This window comes from Mirounga leonina, unplaced genomic scaffold (genome assembly GCF_011800145.1).
Source record: "Mirounga leonina isolate KUSES-001 unplaced genomic scaffold, KU_Mleo_1.0 Mir_447, whole genome shotgun sequence".
In the NCBI taxonomy this organism is placed as follows: Eukaryota; Metazoa; Chordata; class Mammalia; order Carnivora; family Phocidae; genus Mirounga; species Mirounga leonina.
The window spans coordinates 468,401-493,408 of NW_023270757.1; the positions used below are offsets into that span (position 1 = coordinate 468,401).

At 41.8% G+C, this 25,008-nt stretch overlaps 1 protein-coding gene across 1 annotated transcript in view; it reads right to left on the bottom strand.

Moving 5' to 3' along the window:
- FOCAD (focadhesin) overlaps positions 1-24,125 on the bottom strand; it is a 310,037-nt gene extending 285,912 nt beyond the window's left edge. The window contains exon 1 of the mRNA XM_034987918.1: positions 24,063-24,125. The gene's annotated coding sequence lies outside the window, so the exon portion shown is untranslated. The remainder of the gene's footprint in view (positions 1-24,062) is intronic.
- Positions 24,126-25,008: the final 883 nt, after the last annotated feature.

The window sequence follows — 25,008 nt, forward strand, 5'->3', positions numbered from 1 at the left end:
GAAGGAAGGAAGGAAGGAAGGAAGGAAGGAAGGAAGGAAGGAAGGAAACTAGAGACCACTAAGTCATCATTAAGCTGAGAATATTAAATAATAAATTAATGAGTAATTTCAAACTCAAGTCAAGGTAGAGGGGGCCACTAAGTGGTGTGACGAAGACATGTAGTCAACACTATAATCAGAGAAAGCAGGAACTGCAGAGATGTGGCGGAGACTGCTAACCATCCTACACTCTGTGTTCTCCTTCTTCTGTATTAATAAAACAGTAGCCTGACCAGCTCCATCACATTTCCTAGTCTTAGGTACGCTTAGGTATGACCATGTGTGTGATCATCTGTCCAGTGAGTTTTAGTAAATGTGATGTGCCCCTTCCAGGCTACCGACTGCTTCCTCCACTCTCTGCATGAAGACAATGCCTCTAGCTCACTGTTGAGGAAACAAGATGGAAGGAACCCGGATCCCTAGATAATAGCATGAAGCAGAACTCCATACCTGGAACACTCCAACTATTACATGAGAAACAATCTTCTACTTTGTATGAACTATTGCATTCTGGGATTTCTTTTAGGACTTCCTTAATAATACAGTAGACCTGAGACTATCTCCCTTCCACACTTTTTTTTTCACTAGAGAAATGAAGAAATTGAATGTGAAAGAGGTTAAGCAACTTGCCAAAAAGGCTAATCAGCCTGGCAGTTCAGGTGAAAACGGAGGTTTCTTCACTTCCGACCCAGAGTATCCCTGGACCATCATTAGTAACATGAGGCATGACCAGCACATTCCATTACTGCACCGTGCCCCAGGAATCTTAGGATCTAGAATTCAAGTGCTGACCAAATTTAGGTGACTATGAGTTCTGATGATCTCACCGGTTGCAATTTATTGAAATATATCTAATTGCAATCAAATTCCTGCCTTTATAGTTTAGTTCTTTCTGAGTTTATGTCACATGCTACTTACTCACAGATTTTGAAATGGGAGTCTAAAATAAGACCAAAGGCAGGAAATTCCAAGTTAGAACTGATTGCTGTCCAGGAGAACCAGGCATTAAAGTAAAAAAAAAACAAAACCACCTCCTTGTATAATGCCTAATTTTTTACATTTTCTCCAATTATTCTCAAATAATCTTTTTGAAGTGTCATATATGTGTATGTATTTGTGGGTTAGATATATAAGGGAATATAGATGAAAAGTTATTTTTAAAAATCTAAAGATTTACTTATCTAGAATTTTTACAATATACAATCTGTCTTCAAAATAAATTAACTAGAATTTATTAAAGCACCACAGAATATATCTTATAGGTATTTTACTTGTATTTCCTCCCCTCAAAAATGACTCTAATTTTGTGCACTGGTTCTCTAAAATAATTTACTTCTTAACAAATATTAACATGGTACAAAGTGAAGTATTTAGGGGGTAATATGACATTAAGGATTTTCTATAAAATATTCCACTTACCCTCAAAGGGGTGACGGAGGGGGATGACAGATAAAACAAGAATGTCTAAATGTTGATAATAGATATGTACATTCAAGTTCATAATACTATTCTATTTTTATGTATGTTTGAAAATTTCTGTAAGTTTTTTAGCCTTCCACCCTATAAGGACACAGAGAGAAGTCACTGCCTACGAACTAAGGAAGAGGGTCCTCATCCAACCATGCTAGCACCCTAATCTCAGACTGTTAGCCTCCAGAACTGTGAGAATTAAATATCTGGGTTTTTTTTAAGATATATTTATGAGAGCAAGAGCACAAATGGGAGGAGCAGAGCGAGAGGGAGAGAATCTTCTGCAGACTCCAAGCTAAGTGCAGAGCCCCAAGCGGGGCTCGGTCCCATGACCCCAGCTGAAACCAAGTCAGACCCTCCACCAACTGCACCACCTGGGTGCCCCTGTTGGTTTTTTTTGTTTTTGTTTTTTGTTTTTTTAAGGTTTTAAAACCTCGTATATTTGTTCTTACTAGAGGCCAGGCAATATTCTAAGCACTTTCCCTATATTAACTCATTTAACCCTCCAGTAACTCTATGAGCTAGGTACTCATTTTGCAGATGAAGAAACTGAGGCACAGAAAAGTTAAATAGATCATAAAGTAAGCTAAAATCCAAATCCAGATTTTCTGGGTACACAAGGACATGGAAAAGCCTGGAAAATACACATTACGGGTGATCTTTATTTTTGCTTGTTTCTATTTTCTAATTCTTTCACAAGAATGTGTGTTTTTATTATTTTGAATAGTTACCAAAATGTTCATTCAGATGCTAACATGATCTTTAGAAACAAAGGATATGACTTTCTGAAACCAAATTACTGCAAGCATAGAAATCCATTACTAACAAGTGTCATACAGTGAGCAACAAACTAGGAAAATTTTAGAAATGATAAAAGATTACTTTTGTTAGCCTTTTTACCAATGCTTTATGGAAAGAGTAATACTGAAACAAAGTCAATGTAATTTAGATAGATACAATTAACTTTAGACCACTTAAAAACTTCCTCCATTTTTAAGGAGAAACAACCATTTTAATTTTCCCAATTAGACTCGTGGGAAATTTTACACCAAAATAAAAGCTCTTACTCTTGAAAAGAATTACGTGGACTGATGACAAGTAAATGCCAATATTTTTCTTAATTGCTACAAACTGACCATTCAACCTCATTTCTTATTTTTCATGAAAACTACATTATTAAAAACGTGTAGAATATGAGAGTTACAGTTTACTTATTTTAACTTGCATTCTTAGTACTAATGAAAGCTGAAGACCAATGAGCGAAGGAATCTTTTTACAGGAAGATAGTAAATTTCCCTGCTGTTACCTAAGTCAACATAGCCCAAGATGGACATGGAGACTATCTCTATATTCCAGTCCTGAACGGCTACAATCACAAAAACATAATCACTCTGACAGAATCATTCTGAAAGAAAATAAAGGGTAAACTGTGAAGCAACGTCATCTCTTTTTTGCAACCCCTAAGACTGTCCATAATGAAGACGAGCAAACATCTCTAATCCGATTATGCTTACAGCCTCATATACTTCCATCATCATCATGACAGAGCCACCAGACACAGAGACCAAAGTACATGGGGCTCGGGGTGGGGTGCAGGGGAACAAGGAACAAACCTGGATGCAAATCCTGGCTCCAGCACTAGCCATTAACATTTAGGTTAATCACTTACCTTGGAGCCCGTTTCCTCATTGGTTAAATATAGGGGACACCTGCTTCACAAGTGGTTTGAGGAACAATATGAAGTGTGCCTGAAAGCCAAGAAGGTCTTGACATAGTCAATACTCTACAAATGTGTCTCCTCCCTCCCTTGATACCATGTGGGATAGTCAAGGGAGGTGAATGATGGAAGAGAACTTGAGTTTTAGCGATAAGTAGGTTGTCTCTGATCAAAGACCAGAGTGGGATCTTGTATGTAAGTCACCAGCCCCAAAGTCGGAAAACATATGAGATTTCCACTCAAAATATAGTTGAATTTTAACTTACTTGCTGAAAACCTTTCAATAGCTTCCCACTACACTTTGTAATACAAAACTTCTTAGCATGGCCAAAAGGTCCTACATGATTTGGTCTCACACGTCTCCCTCACTTAGGGAACTTCGGCCACAATGACCTCCAGTTCACTCTGTGAACCCCCACCAAGCTCTTTCCAAGTCCAGGTCTGGAACTCTCAGGACCTTCAGCCTCCAGCATTCTCGCCTTCTTGTTCCAACAGCCAACTCTTCCCACCCTCCACATCTTCCCTTAAGCCTTTCCTATCTCCTCGCCTCCAATTGCTCCCCACTGCTACCCCCAGTGACCTTCAGTGTACCCTTCATAGCTTTATCACAATCTCAAACGACCATCATTTACTTATTTCTGCTGCTCCTCTCTATCTCCCAGTGAAAGGCAAACTTGTTGCATGCAGGGACCTGTTCTCTTTTTGACCACTGTAACCTCAGCATTTAACAAGTACCCGTTCAATAAAGATGCACTGAATAACCAAAATCAGACCTAGGATTTAGAATGCCAAGGTGGATGAAACAGTTCCTAGGTGTCAAGCACTCCACAAAACACTTTAAATAACTAATCGCGTTGGATCTTCACAGTAACTCTAAGGTAGGTATTATTAACTCCCACTTCCCACATGAGAAAATAGGAGCTCGGAGAGGAAGCCATTTGCCTGAGGTTATACAGTGGTATTAATAGCCAGGATTTATTGAGTTTTACCATGTGCCAGGCAGGCACTGTCGAAGCTCTTTACATGTCTTCTCTCATCCGATATTCAAAACAACCACATGCCATGAGTACTATTATTATCCTCATTTTCATATGAAAAACCAAAGGAGGCAAAGAGAGGTCAAAATTAATTGCCTAATTATGTAAGAAGCAGAGCACGAGCAAGAACCATGCAATCTGCCTCCAAAGCTCACATTCTTAACCACTACTCTCTAAAGTAGAGTTGACACAGAGTTTTTGTAAAATTAAGTAGCCCATTAAAGTGCTTTACTCATAACCAGGCACATAACACTTTTAAAATGTTAGCCATTATTTTTTTTTGTGGGGGGTCGGGGAAGAGGGAGAAGCAGGCTTCCCGCCCAGCAGGTTCTGAGTCTGAATCCAATGCCTTGCCTTTTTTCTATTACATCTTGCTGCATCCCAGGAAATTAATGACCTCTTTAAAAAAAAAAAAAAACAACAACAACCTCGGTATGGATCTGCAGTGCTAAATAGGGTTCCCAAAGCAGCTCATAAGCATACACAAACAGCTCTGTTTCTTTGTATATACTGCAATCCTAAAAACATGTAAGCGAGTCTAATGTGCAAAAGTTACATATTAAAGGGGTGTCCCGGGGCGCCTGGCTGGCTCAGTCCGTGGAGCATGCAACTCTTGATCTCAGGGTTGTGGGTTCGAGCCCCACGCTGGGTGTGGAGATTGCTTAAAAATTAAATCTTTTTAAAAAGGGGGATCCCGGGCGCCTGGGTGGCTCAGTTGGTTAAGCGACTGCCTTCGGCTCAGGTCATGATCCTGGAGTCCCGGGATCGAGTCCCGCATCGGGCTCCCTGCTCGGCAGGGAGTCTGCTTCTCCCTCTGACCCTCCTCCCTCTCATGCTCTCTGTCTCTCATTCTCTCTGTCTCAAATAAATGAATAAAATCTTTAAAAAATAAATAAATAAATAAATAAATAAATAAATAAAATAAATAAATAAATAAAAAGGGGGATCCCATGCCGACCACAAAACACAAAAATGATACATCTAAACCTACCCTCATCCTGTGGCACCATCACCTGCAGTACATCTCCCACATTTGTGTATGTTCCTGATTTTATATTTTCATTTCATCACAGACCATTCAGTTTAATGGGCATCTAACGAAGAATAAAGATTGGCTACTTTTGTCACGGCAATTAGTGTATATCTTTAGTTCAGTCCATGCTTCTTGCCACTGATAACAACACTTCCATATTTACATTCCCCCCCTTTTTTTAGCACGCACAAAGCAGTTTGTTAAAAAAAACTTTCCATTTCTTAAAAATAAGTAAATATTCATTGAAATCGATGAAAGCAATTATTTGCCCAAACAACTGCTCAAACACTACCACACAGACACAGATGGCTACACTTCCGAAAAATGAATGCTTGGCTGGCAGGTCGCCCCACCATGTGACAGGTCGAAACACAGCTCCATGAGACACGGAAATTTCTGTGTGGATGAGTTCACTTGTAAAAACACAGAGTTTGAAATAATGGTGGAATGTTCTGGAAGACGGAAGCCACTGCGTGTTCCTTCTCAGTTCCCAGAGCTGTCTCATAAAACAGGGCTTGAACTACAACTTGGCATCATCTTCCAGGCAAGGAGAAGAGGAGGATCAGGTGCAGAGGGGGCCACATGGCAGACAATTTCTATTCGCTTCCAGCCCTGAGAAGATCATCAGCAGTCCTCAAGATGTAGATCTCGTTATTAAGGGGCTAGCTTCCATCCAGACAGCAGCTGTACCTGCCCAGACACTAGTGAAGAAGTACGCCAAGCAAGAAGGGTTCCTCACTGACGGAGCCTGCTGCGTTTTTCCCCCGGACTTTTGAGTTTCTTGAGGGAAACAGCTGGGTCTTATTCACCACTGCTGGGCCTGGGATGCAATAAGCAGTCATAATATTTTTTTGAGTTGCTGTGTTTAGCGCAGTAGCTAATACACAACAGATTCAAAAAATGTTAGAATCAGAATTCGGCTGTTTCTTTTGTTTTCAGATCAACTTTCCGAAACAGAAACTGAGAAACAGAGAAGCATCTGCAATCTTTCTCACTAATTAAGAGTCATGGAACAAAGACCCTAAATAAATTAATAAGAACCAGAAGTAGAAAAATAAATACGTAAACAACTTTATTTTCAAATTAACACAGTAACCTGAATTCACTTACCAACACATTCAGGGTTTGAAAATAATTCATTCTTTTTAGACACATCCCTTCCTCCCGGCTGGCTGGCTGGCTGGCTTGCTTGCTTGCTTTTTTTTTCTTTTAACCTGAGCAAATAACTTTCGCATAGGTAGTATAAAGATGTACCAGGTCCAGGGGCGCCTGGGTGGCTCAGTCATGGAGCGTCTGCCTTTGGCTCGGGTCATGATCCCTGGGTCCTGGGATCGAGCCCCGCATCCGGCTCCCTGTTCAGCGGAAAGCCTGCTTCTCCCTCTCCCAAACCCCCTGCTTGTGTTCCCTCTCTCACTGTGTCTGTTTCTGTCAAATAAATAAATAAAATCTTTAAAAAAAAAAAAAAAAGATGTACCAGGTCCAAATCCTAAGTCAGGAGAATCCAGATTAGTGAGATTTTATTACACTGTTATTCATTTTGGTACACTTTCTTAAAAAAAGAAAAAGAGGTCAAAGACCACATGCAAAAGCTCACAAGACTGGTTCCTCACTGTTTCCAGCTGAATCTAATAGAGATGGAAAATGGGTCTTTGTTACTTGAATACATCATAAGTTTTACATGAATGCTTCGGTTGACAGCTCTTATTTATCATAGCTATGCTCTTAATCTGCTATGTATTACAAACCTTTAGAAACCCACAGTATCACCTCTGCATATTTCCCACTGGGGTAAAAGGCATTTTAAGCATGTAATTACCCCAAAGAAGTAACATTTACTAATTTTCTATTACACAGCCAGCATTACTCATGGCTGTTTTTATTTGTAGGGTGCTTAATAATCAGAGACTAGTTAACCTTCACAACCGTCCTGGGCAGAAGCCCATTAGTAAATCATTTCACAATAGCACAGAGACACCAAGCAGCATATGCAAGAATTAGAAGAGGCTCCTGGAAAATGCTGATATCCAGTTGACAGAGTAAAGTGTGTAGAATGTCTTTCAGATAGTTTTTTTTGTTTGTTTGTTTGTTTGTTTGTTTTTAAAGATTTTATTTATTTATTTGAGACAGAGAGAATGAGAGACAGAGAGCATGAGAGGGAGGAGGGTCAGAGGGAGAAGCAGACTCCCTGCCGAGCAGGAAGCCCGATGCGGGACTCGATCCCGGGACTCCAGGATCATGACCTGAGCCGAAGGCAGTCGCTTAACCAACTGAGCCACCCAGGCGCCCTTTCAGATAGTTTTTTAAGATCATATTTAAACAAGAGGAGGAGCAGAGGAGGAGGAGGAGGAGAGGAATACGTAGCTCCTCATGAGAATTTTTTTTAATTTCATAAGTTTTCAAGCCAATACAATTTTTTATGTACAGTTTCAAAGGAACTTTCCAACACCATGCTGGACATAAATGACCAACTAGATGAATAGCTGAAGCCACTCTACAGACCAGCAGCTCACAAGAAAGCCAATGTTCAAAGGGCTTCATTTCAGCCTCTAAGACTACTTCTGCCTCTCAGCCCAAATGCAAACACTATGAAATTGCTCCCAACCTGGCTTACCTCTAAAGTGATGCCAAAGTCCTCAAAGCCACAGAGATAAGGTAGAACCAGCATGGCGCCCAGGACCACAAGAGCCTCCCCAAGTCCCACCCACCAAACTCAATTCCATAGGGAACTTAGCACAATAAAGCTGAAAGTCTGAGGTGGGTCAAAACTAAGCCACTTGGTATGGAAGTCGGTAGCCAACGTACTACTTGCTGAGCATTTGATCTTATATTTGGCATTTCTTGACTATAGCCCAAAGTGCGGCACAGAGTCTTCAAGTCCTATTCACTTCCCATTTCAAAAGTATGAGAATGCAAAAGGCTTAAAAGCAACCACCTTTTGTGTAAAATTATTCATTGATCAAAAAGGTAAGCTAAGGAACATACAGATAAAATATTGATTAGTTATGTAAAATACATTTACAAAGAGTTTTAATAGTATAAGGAAACACTTATTGTAGAGTAAAAAAAAGAAATTATTACACACAATCATGAACACAACCAAGTTTAAACCATATATATATAAAGACATAGGATTAAGAAAAAAAAGTGAATATGCAAAGAATATTAACAAGTTCCTGTCTGGAGAATAAGACGACAGGAGATCACAACCGATCATATTCCTCCTTGTATTTGCTACATTTAATTCCACCCCCCTGCAATGGGCAATCATTACCTTTTTTACACTAAGTAAAAATTATTATTTTCAAATAAAACCATACAGTCAGTTTTGGGGTCTCAATAAAAAAATTAGTGATCTTATTTATTCACTTGCAACCAGGGCCTTTTATCACTATCTGAAGAGGCAGTTTCGCCGCAGCACAAACCAAGAGAAAAGTCTCACTTGATCCAATTACACTGCTTATTAAGAGCTATTTAATGAGAAAGTCACACCTTCGAGTTATCAGAAGCTATAATGGTCCTGCAGAGTTCCAAACAAGTAAGCTAACAGAATTACCTTTGATTCTAAATTGTTTGCCAGCAAATTAATCCATCTGTTCCTGAAAAAAAATTAAGTGTTCCTCCAGTGTGTTCAACTTTCTCCAATCTCATTTTAATCAAATACGTTAGCCTCAGTGTAGGTATTTTTTTTTTTTTAAAGATTTTATTTTTTATATATTGGAGAGAGAGACAGCAAGAGAGAGCATGAGCAGAGGGAGAAGGAGACTCCCCGCGGAGCAGGGAGCCTGATGCGGGGCTCAATCCCAGGACCCTGGGATCATGACCTGAGCTGAAGGCAGACACTTAACGACTGAGCCACCCAGGAGCCCCTAGGTATTTTTTTAACAGAGTTATTTTATAGTAATAGATATACAAAGAAAGGTACGTTTAAAGTGTACAATGTGATGAGTTTGGACAAAAATAAACACCTCTGTGACACCATCAGCAAAATCAAGGCAATACGCACGCAACGCCTTCCAGAGTTTTCTCGCATCCTTTGGTTTTTGTTTTGTGGTAAGAAAAATTTACATGAGATCTACTTTATTAAATTTTGAAGTGCACAATACCATACTGTTGTACAGTAGATCTCTAGAACTTACCCATTCTAGCATAACTGAAAGTTTATAAAAGCTAGGTATTTTCAATTGCTTAAATTACAGTACAAAGAGCTTATTTTCTTTTCATTTTCCTATACAACCTTATACCTACAAAAAAAATGACATCAATAGATAAATTTTAGGGCAGTCTTATGTTTTGGCATCTGTCAAAGAATAATGAAAGGCTTTTTGAAAGAGTGACATTTGGACAGAGACCGGAAGGAAAAGACCACTCCAGACAGAAGGAACACTAAGGGCAACAACATTGAGGTGAAAGCAGGCTTGGCAAGTTCAGGGAAGACCAAGGACACCAGCATGGTTGGTGCATGTGAGCAAGCTGGGCTGGGGGAGAGAGGACAGAGTGACCAGGGGCCCAGATCACATAAGTCCCTGCAGGACACTGTGAGCCCCTGGGGTTCTTGAGTGAGACCGGAAGTCCTAGAGGGTTTGGGACAGGGAGATGGCAGACTTGACTGTCATTTTTTTTTTTTAAAGATTTTATTTATTTGAGAGAGAGAATGAGAGAGAGAGCATGAGAGGGGTGAGGGTCAGAGGGAGAAGCAGACTCCCCGCTGAGCAGGGAGCCCGATGCGGGACTCGATCCCTGGACTCCAGGATCATGACCTGAGCCGAAGGCAGTCACTTAACCAACTGAGCCACCCAGGCGCCCTTGACTGTCATTTTTAAAAGATCATTCTGGCTTCTCTGAAGAACAGACCATGAACAGGCAAGGATGGAGAAAGAGACCCGCGAGGGGGTTACAGCAATAATCTGGGAGAGAAACCATGTTGCCTTGGAAGAGAACAGAAGCAGAAATGGTGAGACTAGATCAGACAAAATTTGCTAATGGACAGAATGTGGAAGGTAAGAAGAGCAAAGGATGACACCAAGGTTTTTAGTTCAGACAACCAAAAGAAAGCAGCAGTCATACTGAGATGCATAAGACTAAAGGAGTCACCCATTTGTTTTAAACACAATATAGCAGGGGCACCTGGGTACCTCAGTTCTTAAGCGTCTGCTTAATTCCTTTACTTGATGAACTATTATACCAACAGTTTAGCTTACTTATCACATGTACATACGTGCATGTGCACACAGATACGCTAAATTGACCCCTTGGTTTGAATCTCTCATCCACCATGCCCTTAATCATTTAATAAAAATTTATTAAGGGGTGCCTGGGTGGCTCAGTTGTTAAGCATCTGCCTTCAGCTCAGGTCATGATCCCAGCGTCCTGGGATCGAGCCCCTGCTGAGCCGGGAGCCTGCTTCTCCCTCTCCTTTTGCCCCTCCCCCTGCTCGTGTCTCTCATGTGTTCTCTCTCAAATATTTAAAAATATATAAATAAATAAAACAATGCAGCAATGCACAAGTCTCCTACGTCCTGTGGGTACAATTTTTGTCCATGCCAGCAAGGCTAAATGATAAAGGGTGCAAAATACGGAATACAAGTTTTGTATAATCCTTAATTTTATTTGAAGCCAATTCTTGATTACACACAATAAATGTTAAAATGTGTACACTTAGCTCCAGCCTGCATTTATACTCAGCTCATATCCAAAACCAATGCTGCAATCCAAACTGCCCCAGTCCTACCCACTCTCTAATCCTAATTAGGCCTCTTTGGCCCAGTAGGCCCTAAGCAGAGAGGGAAGACAGGTAAATTAGGTGGGTAGATAATTCTTACTTCCCCATTTCCCCAGTCTTCATTGTCCATTCTATTTTATATCTCCTTCCAAGCTTTATGTTAAATGTCCAAAGCATTCTAAAACCATGGCGAGTGGGAATAAATTTAGAACTGGGGGACTGGGGAGGGAAAAATTGGTTGTGAAGTGATATTGTGAACAGAAATGTAAAGAAAATTTAAATGTATTCATTTCTTTAAAAAAAACTTTAAAGAAGTCACTTTAATATATAATTGATTTGTGAATGAAGCATCAATTGTTGCTGAAACTATTAGGTTAAAGGATGATGGGAACTTCCTTTTTTTTTTTTTTTTTAAGATTTTATTTATTTGACAGAGAGAGACACAGTGAGAGAGGGAACATAAGCAGGGGGAGTGGGAGAGGGAGAAGCAGGCTTCCCGCTGAGCAGGGAGGCCGACGCGGGGCTCGATCCCAGGACCCTGGGATCATGACCTGAGCTGAAGGCAGACGCTTAACGACTAAACAACCCAGGTGCCCCAGTGGCAACTTCATTATTAAAGGGATCAGGATGACCCCACCTGAACCCATTCATTCCATCTTAGCATCACTACAAGTAAGAAAACCAGACACTGTGTCCTCATGTTGTGATGGAATAAGAAGACATACACGGAACCCTCTAAGAATATTCTCGCCTAAAGCATTTCAAAATCGATCTATGCAGCTTTCCATATTTAACCACCAATTTATAGAAAACTCAAGAGATAGAGAACAAGGTAAACAAAAACCACGTATAGAGCAATAAGCTCAGAATTTGGGACATTTTATTGGACAAGTGACTGATTCTCCAACAAACTCAATGACATAGGAAAAAGAAGGGCTGGAGGGACTGTTACAGTTAACTGTAGTGGGCGCCTGGGTGGCTCAGTTGGTTGAGCAACTGCCTTCAGCTCAGGTCATGATCCTGGAGTCCCTGGATCGAGTCCCGCATCAGACTCCCTGCTTGGCAGGGAGTCTGCTTCTCCCTCTGACCCTCTCCCCTCTCATGTGCTCTCTCACTCTCTCTCTCTCAAATAAATAAATAAAATCTTTAAAAAAAATTATCATTTTCATTCATAATCACTAATTTCAAAGGTTATGCTCATGCTTCATAGGTCAGAATGATTTAAGACTATGCTACAAATTAGAATTTAACATAACTCTGTTTTGACTGAAAAAATATCTCTCTTACCTGAAGTTATCAATAAGAAAAAGGTCCAAGAGTTAAGAAGAGGTTTGGAAATTTTCTGTCTCAGACTATTCCTTTCACATTCACTTTGAACAAAACCGTTATGATTTACAACTCAAAGTGAGGAAGCTGTTAGGTATTCTATGTAGCTTATTTGAGAAAAGGACACTCTTCGTCCAAAGAATAAAGAGCCAGGGTGTGGAAAAACACTTTGGCTAGCAGACCTCTAAAAAAAAAACAGAGGATCACAAAAGTACTTGCCAAAAAAAAAAAAAGTAGTTACAAGAAGAGGCCACAGATTTCCACGGGTAATAGCCAGAATCTGTTCCAAGAGCTTTTCCATAAAACATGGAAGAGCTACCCAGATACCTGAAAAAGTTCAGTACCAAAAACCTACCTTTCGTTCATTTGACAAATATTTATTAGATGCAACCTTGTGTCAAACGCTGTACTAAGCACTGGAGATACAAAAGTCTCTGCCTTGGGACACCTGGGTGGCTCAGTCGGTTAAGCATCTGCCTTCGGCTCAGGTCATGATCCCAGGGTCCTGAGATCGGGCCCCGCATTGGGCTCCCTGCTCAGCAGGAAGCCTGCCTCTCTCCCCCCGCCACCCATGCATGCTCTCTCTGTCTCTCACTCTCTCAAATAAATAAATAAAATCTTTAAAAAAACAAAACAAAACAAACAAAAGTCCCTGCCTTTACAAGGGATTACATTCCTAGTAGAGGAAAAACAAAAATAAGCAAAGTAGTAAATGATGTAGCGTTTTATAAGGTAAGGACTATATACAAAAGTAAAGCATAGAAAGGTTCCAATTTTAAAAAGAATGGTCAATGAGAAGCTCACAAAGGTGACACATAAGCAAAGACTTAACTCAAGTGAAGGAGTCCAGTCTCTAAGAAGAGATTCCAGGCAGAAGGAAGAGCAACACAAAAACCATGGTGGGAGCATGTCTTCTTCAGGTCTGATAGAGCAGGTTTAGTGAGTGAGGGCAGAATAGCTGGAAATGAAGTTAAAGAAGCAACGAAGGGGTCAGATCACTGCAGGCTTCATAGACCACTGCAAAGATTTTGCCTTTTACTTTGGGTAGCAATGGGAAGCCATTAGAGGGTTCTGGAAGAGTGATGAGAGGAGAAATCTTTCCTTTTTTTTTTTTTTTTTTTAATTTATTTGTCAGAGAGAGAGCGTGAGAACAAGCAGGGGGAGCAGCAGAGGGAGAATGAGAAGCAGGCTCCCCACAGAGCAAGGAGCCTGATGCATCTCGATCCCAGGACCCTGGGATCATGACCCGATCCGAAGGCAGACGCTTAACCAACTGAGCTACCCAGGCGCCCCTGTCCCCTGAAATATTGTCAGCAGAACAGCCAGTGATTATTTTTAAAGCACGTTAGATTTCTCCTCTCGGGATGCCTGGGTGGATCAGTCGGTTAAGCGTCTGCCTTCAGCTCAGGTCATGATCCTGGGATCCTGGGATCAAGCCCCGCATCAGGCTCCCTGCTCTGCGGGGAGTCTGCTTCTCCCTCTCCCTCTGCCCGCCGCTCCCCCTGCTTGTGCTCTCTCTCTGTCAAATAAATAAAATCTTTGAAGATATATATATTTCGGGGCGCCTGGGTGGCTCAGTCGTTAAGCGTCTGCCTTCAGCTCAGGTCATGATCCCAGGGTCCTGGGATCAAGCCCCGCATCGGGCTCTCTGCTTGGCGGGAAGCCTGCTTCTGCCTCTTCCATTCCCCCCTGCTTGTGTTCCCTCTCTCGCTGTCTCTCTCTCTCTGTCAAAATAAATAAATAAAATCTTTAAAATATATATATATATATGTATATTTCAGGGGGCAAAGAGAGAATAGAGCAATTAGAAGACTATGGTAGATTGCACAAAATGCCCCAAATTCTTCCCAATTCCTATATGCACATTTCTTTACAAAGTGACTTCACTGCTCCCCTCATAATCAGGTAATCTACTTCTCCATCCCCTTAAATCTGGGCTTCTTTTTGACTGCTTTAATTAGCAGCAGAGGAAGTGACATTGTGGGCTTTCTTAGTCCCAATGCCATGCTGCTTCCTCTTGCTTCCGTTAGACCACCATGTTAAGAAGCACGGGACAGATTGCTGGAACCCATGTAGCAGACACACACCATCCCAGACGAAGCCTCCAAACCTAGTCCCCATTTGCTAGATGAGCGAGCCCAAGCAAGACTAGCAAAAGAACTGCCCCCTCTCCCCCTCCTCAAACCCAACCCAAACTGCCAACCACCAAATCATAAGCTAAAAAACGATTGTGGCTTTACCCCACTAAATTCTGGAGGTGGGTTGTAACAGCTAACCAATATAGAGGCTATTACATCACACACATAGACAATAGGGCTTAGACTAGATTGAGAGCAGTACGTGAGAAGTACAGATTCTAGACATATTCTGAAGGTACAGCCAACAGGCTTTCCTAATAGTTTATGTGTGGACTGTGAAAGAGAAGAGTCATGGAAATGAAGGAGTTTCCATGGACTGAGATAAGGAAGACCACAGATGAAGCAGGTATAGGGAGAAAGCAGGAACCGAGTTTGAGATTTGTACTGGTCATCCAAATAGAAATGCTGAGTAGGTATCTGGATACACGGAGTCTGGATTTCAAAGGATGAGGTCCAGGCTAAAAATATAATTTGAGCAGCTAACAGAGTATTACCAGTATTTTAAGACTGATATGATTGAGGGACTATGAGGTCTAATGACTGAGCCCAGCAGCACTCTAATGTTAAGAGGTCAAAGAGATAAGAAAGAACCCGTAAGGGAGTTGAAAGGGGGCAGTCAGGGAAAAGACAGACTAGGAATTGTGGCATCTTTGATGATTACGGGAAGAAAGTGTTTCAAGAAACAACGGGATCAACTGTTTCAAAAAATGCTGACAGGAAATGGTAACTATATGACAGGCTGGAGGTGGCAGCTAATAATGGTGGTAATCATCTTGCAATGTATCAAATCAAAAGGTTGTATACCTTAAGCTTTCACAATGTCATGTGTCAATTACATCTCAAGAGAGTTGGGGTGGAAATGCTGATTAGCCACCTAAGAGATGAGGATTAAAAAACAGACCTCTGGATTTAGTAAGATTTAGCAAGTGACTCATTAGTCACTTTGAGAAGAGCAAAGTTTCTCAGAGTGGTGAGGGAAGCCGGATTAGAGTGGGTCTGAGGAAGAATGAGAAGAAAATTACTGGACACATAAGATTTGCCATAAAGAGGAAAAAAGAAATTGTGCGGCGGCATAAGGGGGAAATGGGGTCAAACAGGTAATTTTGTTTTTAAAGATTTTATTTTATTTAAGTAATCTCTACACCCAACATGGGGCTCAACTTTATAACCCCGAGATCAAGAGCTGTATGCTCTACCTTCTGAGCCAGCAAGGGGCTTCAAAAGGTAATTATTATTATTTTCTTGGGGTTTTTTTGTAGGCTCCACACCCAGCATGGAGCCATGGGACTTGAACTCATGGCCCTGAGACCAAGACCTGAGCTGAGATCAAGACTCGGACACTTAACTGACTGAGCCACTCAGGCACCCCCATCAAAAGGTAATTATTTTAAGATAGGAGAAATAATAGCATGTTAACATACTGAAGGGAATAATCTAGTAATGAGGGAAAATGGAATCTTGCAGGAGAGAGAGAGATGCTGGAGCCAAATCTTTTGTATAGGTGAAAGGAATATGATCTTACTATGCACAAGTAAGGAGCTGTCCCTAAAACACAGAGACTGCTCAACATGACTCTAGGTCCTAAACAGGAGGGAAGTCAGAGGAAAATGCAGGTATGCCCACCTCTCACATCCATAGCAACCATCATCAGTATCAAGGCATTTTTCACACCTCTGAGCCCAGAAGGAACCTAAAGATGGTCAACATAACCTTCCACCATAGATGAGAGCTAGCACATGTGATGAAAAGTATTTTCCAAGTCCAAAGTTCAAAAAGAAGTACAAAAAGCAAAAAGGCCATTACCTGTCCTTCTCTGACAAATAACAAATATTCACTGGTGACAGGTTATTCTTAAATTTAGAAAGAGTACTCTATCTGCTATCCTACTATAAACAGAAACTAGTATGATCTGATGGGTCAAAACTGACAAGAAGCCTCATCCAAACTTGACATGAAAACTGCTATTTGTAACTCCAAAGCTAGCCATATGCTCCAGCCTTACTCACACCCAAGTCTAACCTCTTCCTAATCTGCCTTCCTCTTCAGTAAACACTAAACAGTCCTCACTTTTTGGACTCTGATACCATGGTCAACAAACTTTCTTATTAGATGCTCAGCGTCTGCATCAGGTATTTCTCCTACTTCCTAGGCCTAATGAAAACTATACTCTCCTTCTTTGGTGGCCACTGCAGTGAAAGCTAATCATCCTTCCAAGCTCCAAGGCCCAGAAGAACATTTTCTTACCATTTACCCCCATACCTCTGAGGGCATGCCATCCAAGTATCTTCATCTCCCATAGATACTGATTACTACTATAGGCGATCTAAAACCTCAAAAACCATCATCTACCTCTCCACTCTGGGTACCATGATCTTCTGAGGTCCATGTCCGAGGTGAGTGATTCATCCAACACACCAGTCTCATTGCTCTTGAATATCTCCATGTCACCTCCATTTTAGCCATCTATATCCATGGCCAAACCCTACATTCTATTAGCACCCTAAAATCTTAAAACTCCAATATTCTTCTCTGAGTCCAGAGTACTTCTATCAGCTATCTCCCTTATACCTATATACACTTATATATTTACCTTGCCCAGACTTCTAATCGCTTGAACCAATTATTTTTCTCAGTTTATTTATCTTTTTAGTAATCTCTGCACCCAATGTGGAGCTTGAACTCATGACCCTGAGATCAAGAGTCACATGCTCTTCGGACTGAGCCAGCCAAGCACCCCAGAACCAATTATTTTCTTTCAATCTTTCAGCCTCCTCCTGCTCGGTCACCACCTCCACACAGTCCAAATCTCACATTCCATCACTTCAACCACTGTCTTGCTAATACTTTGAGCTCCAATGCATTCCTACCATATGTACATAACAAAATCCAAATACTGGATCATTCCAACTATTCAAAATCCTTGGTTCTACTGACTTTTGCTGCACACAGTCATGCGATTTTATGAACTAGTAAAATTGCAAACTAATGACAATTTTTTTTTTTAATTTGTTTGAGACAGAGCGGGGTGGGGGAGGGGGCGGGGGGAGGGCAGAAGGAGAGAATCCTCAAACAGACTCCCTGCTGAGCGCAGAACCCAACGGGGGGGGGGGGGGCTCTATCCCAGGACCCTGAGATCAGGACCTGCGTGGAAATCAATAGTCAGATGCTTAACCAACTGAGCCACCCAGACACCCCTAAACTAATGATTCTTGCCTATCTGGTAGACCTTCCTAAAATCTCCAGTGAGCTCTCTCCCGTTCTCTATGGTGTTTATCAGTTGACCATACTCTCCTGAAATCTTCTACCTCTTTGTCTTCTAGAGCTCCAACGTCCGTTAGGCTGTTCCCTCTCATTCTTTTTCACTGGACCATATTCCTTGTATGATGGTACTTCCCAGTGTTTCTCTTGTTTTATTTTTTTTTTCAAAAAGTTTTATTTAATTAATTATTTATTTTATTTGACACAGAGAGAGGCAGGCAGAGGGAGAGGGAGAAGCAGGCTCCCCACTGAGCAGAAAGCCTGATGTGGGGCTCGATCCCAGGACCCTGGGATCATGACCTGAGCCGAAGGCAGACACTCAACAACTGAGACACCCAGACTCCCCCGATTTCATCATCTTAACATATCTTGGATCCATCCTGTTCTCTCAAGCCCCACTGCTGACTTGGAGCTCATTCATATTGTGCTTTCACAAACGGGCCTTGCTCCCCTATAACTCGTTCCTCACCTTGCCACATGAAACTGATCTTAACTTGCTTCAACTTAAAATCTCTTACCCATGGATAACCACAGCCTCAAGGATAAAGTTCAAAGTCTTTAACACGATAGGAAAGAGGGCCTTTCATTACGGGCCCTTTGTTTATATATTCAACCTCATCTCTCTGTCCTCCTCTTAATACATCAAGAATCTGTTTTGTCTCTCGTCTGTTGGTTTGGCCTCTCTTCTTTCTTGTGCTTAGAATGCCTTATCCTCCATCCTTACCAACTAATTTCTACTTGCTTTCAAAATTGAGTTCAAGCAAACATTCCTCCAAAAAGCCTTCTCTGAAACCCCTAAAATCTGACACACACACACAGTTATCCTCTGTCCCCCAAAGTACTCTATGCATGCATCTAACTATAATGATTTATTTCTTTGTATTTTGGCCTTCTCTGTGGCTTCCACGCAATACTATAAGTTCCTCGAAGGAAATTTAGGGACTTGAGACCAGAGCAGACACTCTTTATTGAATGAAAAAAATACAGTATTTTTATTATCTATGACTCTCAGAATTCCATTTACTTACAGGTTTCAACAATTTAAAACTTGAATACAAAGTTTCTTCCGCTCCCTCCATGTGTCCTAATATCATATACTAAAACCTGAAAGTTTGATTCCATAAACCAACCTGTTCAATGATTGTTAAATAGAATAAAACTTAGAGTAAATTCTAAATGCAGGGGCGCCTGGGTGGGTCAGTCAGTTAAGCGTCTGCCTTCAGCTCAGGTCATGATCCCAGGGTCCTGGGATCGAGCCCCACGTTGGGCTCCCTGCTCAGCGGGAAGCCTGCTTCTCCCTCTCCCTCTGCTCCTCCCCCCTTCCTGTGTGTGCTTGCGCTCTCTCTCTCTCAAATAAATAAAATCTTTTAAAAAAAATTCTGAGTGTGCCTGGGTGGCTCAGATGGTTAAGCGTCTGCCTTTGGCTCAGGTCATGATCCCAGGGTCCTGGGATCGAGTCCCGCATCGGGCTCCCTGCTCAGTGGGGAGCCTGCCTCTCTCTCTCTGTCTCTTATGAATAAAAATATTAAAAAAAAAAATAATTCTGAGAGCAGCTAAGCTAAAGGAAAAGGTTTTTAAAGAGACAAGAGAAAAGTACACCCTGGCAGCCAGAAAACTTCTTAACAAAACTATAGTTACAACATTCACAATTGTAACATTTGTTCAACATGCTTATCAGCCAAATTAGCAAGCAAAACGAGGTCTGAAGATACAGTTTAATGCACTGAAAAGAACCAAAATCTTCAGTTTAGAAGCTTGGGTGGACTGCTTCATTGGTCCCCAGGCAAATGAAAAGATAAATCTCTAAATAAATAGTAATAACAGCTGACTATCTATGCAGCTTGGATTTTCAAACTCCTTGGGCCTAAAGAAATGTTTTCCCATAATGAACAATGGAAAACTATATGGTATTTAATATCAAAGCTTTTGAACATCTTCACAATATAAAAACTAAAGTAACACAGTCTAAATGAATGAAAGCAAATATAAATTTAACAAAATTTCAAAATCATAAATGCAATGTTATTACTTCCAATGTGACTTGAAATAGGGTAAAAAATTATGAAGCCAGTAGTACCTTGGGGACTCAATTTATAAAAACAACAATGTTGAATCTGTTGTTTGAAAACAGATGGGATCTTCCTCGTTGCTTGAAAGTTTCAAATAATTTAAATGGGAGAAAAACTGATAAACATCCTTTGTCCCATAAGCTTAGCACATCTTGTTTCTTATCATGTAGAGATCGTACACACTGGTGCGCCCGGGCGGCTCAGCTGGTTAAGCGTCTGGCTTGGGTCGTGATCCTAGGGTCTTGGGATCGAGCCCCGTGTTGGGCTCCCTGTTCAGTGGGGAGCCTGCTTCTCCCCCTCCCTGCCACTCCCCCGGCTTGTGCTCACTCGCTCTCTCTGCTCTCTCTCAAATAAATAAAATCTTAAAAAAAAATAGTACACACTACCTCGATCCAATTTATCATGAATTATGAATCACAGACTTATACTGACGTAAGTATACCATATTTTATTATACTACTTATCTCTAGACCTGTAGCACTTTTTAAAAAAATATACAATACAGGGGTGCCTGGCCGGCTCAGTCGGAGACGCATGTGACTATTTTTTTTTTTTTTTAAAGATCTGACTGAGCCATCCAGGGGCCCCGAAGCATGCAACTCTTGATCTCAGGGTCATGAGTTCCCGCCCCACGTTGGATATAGAGATTACTTAAATAAAATTTAAAAAAAATATACATGTACACACATGATATAGATTTCACATCTCCTAAAAAAAAAAAAAGTATTTACCCACATGTAATGTGATCAAAGATCAAAGTTTAAATTATCACACTGGGTTTCTTTTTTAAGAACCATTAATAGATGTCCATTGATAGATGAATGGATAAAGAGGATGTGGTGCATTTTATTTACACACACACACACACACACACACAGGAATACTACTCAGCCATAAAAAAAAGAATGAAATCTTGCCATTTGCGACACGGATGTACCTGGAGGGTATTGTGCTAAGTGAAACAAACAAAACAGAAAGTCATAGATACAGTAAACAAACTGCTGGTTACCAGAGGGGGTAGTATTTGGGAGGCACACAAAATAGCTGAAGGGGATTAGGAGGTACAAACTTCCAAACATAAAATCAGTAAGTCATGGGGATGTAATATACAGCCTAGGGAATATAGTGACTAAGATTGTAAGAATTTTGCATGGTGACAGATGATAACTAGACTTACGGGGATTTCATAATGTATAAAAATATCAAATCACTATGATATACACCTGAAACTAATAGGGATATTATATGCCAATTATACTACAATTAAAAAAATCAAGTTGAGGGGGCACCTGTGTGGCTCAGTTGTTAAGCATCTGCCTTCGGCTCAGGTCATGAATCCAGGGTCCTGGGATCGAGCCCCGCATCAGGCTCCCCGCTCGGCGGGAAACCTGCTTCTCCCTCTCCCACTCCCCCTGCTTGTGTTCCCTCTCTTGTGCTCTCTCTCTGTCAAATAAATAAATAAATTCTTTAAAAAAAAAAAATCAAGTTGTTCTACAGACCTACCAATAATCCTGACACTATTATTTCCTTACTTTTCTTCTAAATATAGTTATAATTGTACTTTTCATTGTGTTTTTTCTCAAATTTTAAACTAGAAAAGCCTCCTCTTGGATTTTTTCCCCTCAGTTCTTGCATTTCTCTTCAATCTTCCCATCTCCATCTGGCCATTTCTAGAACTAGAAAGGTATAGCAAAAGCAAAATTTTGAAAAGCTGTATTTCCTTAAACTTTCCAAATCCCTAACAGTAACATAAACAATTTAATTCACATAATGGTTTGTGGACAACATCCAAAAAGTATCACAAGTCTATGACTCAGAAATATTTTAGAAATCATTTTACACCTGCAGGAAGGCCAAATGATTTATTTTTAAGTCCCATCAACCAAACGGCAAATGAAAAACTATTGTTATGGGGAGCCTGGGTGGCTCAGCTGGTTAAACATCTGACTTCAGCTCAGGTCCTGATCTCAGGCTTTTGGGATTGAGCCCATGCTCAGCAGCTAGTCTGCTTCTCGCTCTCATTGCCCCTCCCCCGCTCCTGCTGACTCTCTCTCACATAAATAAAATCCTAAAAAAAGAAAAGAAAAGAAAAGCTATTGTTATATCTCTATGGGCATTTTCATTCTCAAGCTATTGATTTATTTATGGTTATCAATTCTCAAGTGGAAGAGCCACTTATTATTTATGGTTATCAATTCTCAAGTGGAAGTAGCAATCAACTGAAATCCAGTAATTTTTAGCTTGATAAAATAAATGCTAACGTATACATGATATTGATAGGTATTAGCCAGGTGATGATAACTACCTAACATTTAACCAAGTAAGCAAGATAACCAAAGCAGAGTTTTTAGCTACCACTAATCTACCACTGCAACTGAAATTACTTTGAAAATTGCATCTTATACAATTTTTTAAAGATTTATTTATTTTAGAGAGAGTGAGAGAGCACAAGCACACATGGGGGGGAGGGGCAGAGAGGCGGAGAGAATCTCAAGCAGACTCCCCGTGGAGCACAGTGACCTGAGCCTGAGCCAAATCCTGGGTGGGACACTTAACCAACTGAGCCACCCAAGCACCGCTAATTGTTTTTATATCATACCTTTAAACATAACATTAAAAAGCTTCTGATTATTACATTTCCAAATTTAGATGAGTCATAGTGCTTTGTATGCAGGAACTGAATGTGAATCAAAATTGTAAATATGCACTTGCTTGCCAGTCAAAAAGTAATGTGGACAGATTCAGAAAGATTAAAGCATATAATCATAATATACATTGTGTTTTTAAAATGGTCACTTCTCAACTGTTAACACAGTTCAGTTAACTGTTAACACATGCCAATTGCCCCTCCTCTCCTTGAATATCTAAAAATTATGGAATACTGGGCGCCTGGGTGGCTCAGATGGTTAAGCGTCTGCCTTCGGCTCAGGTCATGATCTCAGGGTCCTGGGATCGAGTCCCGCATCGGGCTTCCTGCTCCTTGGGAGCCTGCTTCTCCCTCTGCCTCTCTCTCTCTCTCTCTCTCTGTCTCTCATGAATAAATAAAATCTTTAAAATAAAATAAAAATAAAAAATAAATAAAAAAAATAAAAATTACGGAATACTTCTATCCCCTCACTTTACAGATAGGCACCTGAGACCTAGGGTCTTCCATAGTACAGTTAGCAGGATTAAACATCATGGTCTGAAGTTTACTGGAGGAGAAAGTAAGAAAAACCGCATGAGGTCTCAGAATAGCTCTATATAAGCTTCTGTACCTAAATCTGGAACCTGAAATTGAACCATCAAAAACAATAACAAAATTACATCTCAAATCTAGACAATAAAACTGGCAGATAAAATGAGAGAAAAGGCAGGGAATGCCCATTTTAGTTTCTGACATAAGACCCTGACCATCAAGGAATTCAACCAAAAAGTTTGTTGAATGGATGAATGAATGAATGACTGCATGATACTTGATAGGATGACTTCATTGATTTTAGAAGCTCCAATTTGAGGAGCTGAACTGAGGATCATGACGATGCCACAGATGAAATTAAAACTCATGGTGCAACACACAACTCCTATGTGTAACACAACAGCCAAGTCTCTGCAAATCTCCGCATAGCTGTTGCAGGCATTTCAAAACATACATCCACACATATATGCTATTTTTTCAGGTAATTCCCGCAAGGTTGGACAGAGCCAGAGAATCAAGAAGTCTGAAAACAGGCCCTGTTCACCCATAAGCCTTTGCATTGAAGTGGACAGGATCTGAATGAGTCACTGGTAATAATAAGACTGTCCCCCCAGCCAACCAGGAACCGGCCCGGAATCCCCTGCACTGCCTTTAACTAGGGAACCGGTCAGGGAAGAGTGGAGGAACTGCAACCTGCTGCAGGTAAGTCTGCAAGGACCGCGCGGAGGTTTCCGAGTCAAGATCCCGCTGAGCCCCACCGCAGGCACCGGGGCCGGCCCCGCCCAGGCATCGCGGAGCTCTCCTACGCAGCAGGCCTTGTCCTCCTGGAGTTCTGAGCCCAGACAGGACAGGACGAGGGCAAAGAGCAAGACCTGTCCCCTTACGGGCCACCCACGCCCCGGCGCGGCCCTGCCGCCACATGCTCCCCTTCCCCATTTCCCAGCACAGCCCCAGGCCCGCAGGGCCTCAGCCGCCCTCCACGCCAAGCTGAGGCACGCCACAGTGGAGCGCGAGGCCGCGGCCTCTGAGCAGGGGGCAGCAGCCCGCAGCTCGCCGCCCGCCACCCCGCATCGCTTACCTCCCTTCTGCTACGAGCGGAGCCCCGCGCCGGCTGCCTGACGTGGCCCGCCCCACCGTCTCGAACGCTTGGGGGCGGGGACTACGGGGAGAGAACCAATGGACTGCAGACTGTGAGTCTATGCCCCGCCTCCCCCGGCTTCGGCTCGCCCCTCTACGCTTTCGCGCACGCACCGCCAAGGCCAAGGCCGCGCACTGCGGCTGGAGGGTGGCGTGCGCGGCTGGAGGGTGGCGTGCGCGGCTGAGTGCGTCTCTGCGGGGGCCTAGGGCAGGAAGGGCGGCGCGCGCAGGTGGGGGTTGTCCAGTTGCACCGCAGTGGGGATTAGCCCAGGAGACAGATTAAAGGGACTTGCTTGGAGATGCCACTGCAGCGTGCTTGGGTAGTCCTGTTGGCAGCCTGCCCTTATGCAGCTTTTGGCGATGCAAAGCAGCTTCTTGGTGTTTGGAGATTTTGTTTCCCAGAAAAAATAGTCCCGATAACATTAAGGATTCAGAAAATCAGACAGCCGACCTGTCACTTCGTTCTTCCCTTGTAGCTGCTGCTTCGTATTTTTACTTCCTTGGCCAACACAGAACACTGCAGCTCTCAATGCTACACTGTTACGTCCACCTGTTGGGTAGTCCTACAGGACGTTACAGCCTGGTATGTCTGCTCAGTTAATCTGGGGAGAGCAGGCACACATCATTGTTATTATTATTTTGTCTAATACTTACTGCGTGTCCACCTATGCATGAACGCTCATTTTCATAGGAAGGTTGTAAAGTACCAGGCACAGTAGAACAGAAGCTAAAGGAGACAGCAGAAGGCGGGGGGGGGGGGGGGGGGGGAGAATGAGAAAATAATGAAGGAATGGAATTCTAGTCGTGGAAAAATTATATACAAGAGTTAAGACAAGTTGCTCTAAAGAACCTGACTTATCCAGCCGTCTCCAAACTCTGGTATATCT